The sequence below is a fragment of the Chinchilla lanigera genome, unplaced genomic scaffold (assembly GCF_000276665.1).
Source record: "Chinchilla lanigera isolate Chin_1 unplaced genomic scaffold, ChiLan1.0 scaffold00177, whole genome shotgun sequence".
Classification (NCBI taxonomy): domain Eukaryota; kingdom Metazoa; phylum Chordata; class Mammalia; order Rodentia; family Chinchillidae; genus Chinchilla; species Chinchilla lanigera.
The window spans coordinates 142,316-144,058 of NW_004955578.1; positions in this window are offsets into that span (position 1 = coordinate 142,316).

Below are 1,743 nucleotides of genomic sequence, written 5' to 3' on the forward strand. Positions count from 1 at the left end.
AGATCTGCTATTTCCTTGCTAATTTTTTTCCAGTTGACCTATCTCTTTGTGTTCATGGGGTGTTGAGGTCCCCTGTTACAATAGTGTTATTAATTATATGGGTTTTCATGCCTGTTAAGATTTGTCTTACGTGTGTGAATCATCCAAACATGGAGAAACCCCTCAGAATACATGCAATACAACAGGTCACTCTTGTTGCTGCCATTGAGAAACAGAATGGTCCAGAGTCAGTGGAGGAACAGCTGTTGAACAAGGACTTGGAGAACATGAAAATGCAGACTAAGCCCGAGGAGTCAGAGGTCCTGTGGACTGGGGTCATGAGGGCGCTCGGAAGCTGTAACCCAGGAGGACCTTGCACAATACCTGCAGAGACTCCCTGGAAGCCATTCTTCCCCTGACAGCGCAGGCTGTGCTGAAGCTCCGGAGAAGTCTGCAGCAGGATTTCTGCTGCCTGTGCTGTCAGTTGGGAACAGGACACTAACTGGTTGTTAGGTCCCAATGCGATGGGAGGCCGGAGAGAAAACGCTACAAAAAATGGCTTTGGCCGCAGACGGCTCACTTGATTTTTGACAACCCTTAGGCTGTAACTACTTGTTAGACCCTTCTTGCATATCTCTGTCTTCCTGAGAAACCACTTCGAAGATACCACCATGCATTATGGCAGCCATTGATATTTTCCTACTAATCTATCCATAACTCTGCAATGTTTTTATTGTTCCTATCGTATTTCATAAATGGATGCATGTCTATCATTATGTGTTTCCTACTACAACCACAGAGAAAAGTTAATGATTATTCAATAGGTCATTCATGAATAGCTCTATTTATTTTCTTTAGAAAGCACTTTGAAGATACCAAAGTATAATACAACAACTATTGATAATCTCCTACCTCTTTTGTCTGTAACTCACTATTATTGGTCTATTTGCCTTCCTGAGAAACTATCTTGTAGATAACAATGTGTAAAATAATAACCATTGATAATTTCCTACCACTTCATCTGTAATTTGGTAAGTCCCCCCTATTATTATGTTATCGTTCTTTTACTCTTTAAAATAAAATAAAAAATAAAAAGTAAAAGATTTGTCATATAATTTGGTGCTCCAGTATTTGGTGCATACATGTTTATGATTGTTATCTCATCCTCTTGCAGTTTTCCCCTGACAAATACGCAGTGACCTTCTTTATCTCTTGATTGTTGTTGATTTGAAGTTTACATTGTGTGCAAGCAGAATACCTACACTTATTTTTTTCTGGGTTTCTGTTGCATGGAGGATTGTTTTCCATCCTTTGACTTTTCCTCTATGGATTTCCTTTTGAGTGAAATGTGTTTCCTGTATGCAGCATGTCATTGGATTTTGATTTTTTAATCCACTCTGTCAGTCTGTTTCTTTTAACTGCAGAATTGAGGTCATTTACATTGATAGTTATAACCGATATGTAGTGATTTATCATTGTCATGTTATTTACTTGCGTTGGTGTCCTACTTTTTCTACCTGTTTACTTGTTTGCTCTTCTTGATGTTTCATTACTACTGTTGTTCTTGAAATTGTGGTCAGATGTTTCTCCACCTAGAATATCTTTTACTACTCTTTGTAATGCTGGCTTGGCACTTGTGAAGTTCTTCAACTGTTCTTTGTCATGAAAATATTTTATTTTATTTTATTTTTTGGTTTTTCTCCGGTACCGGGAACCGAACTCACGACCTTGCGCTTGCCAGGCAGGCGCTTTTGCCGCTGAGCT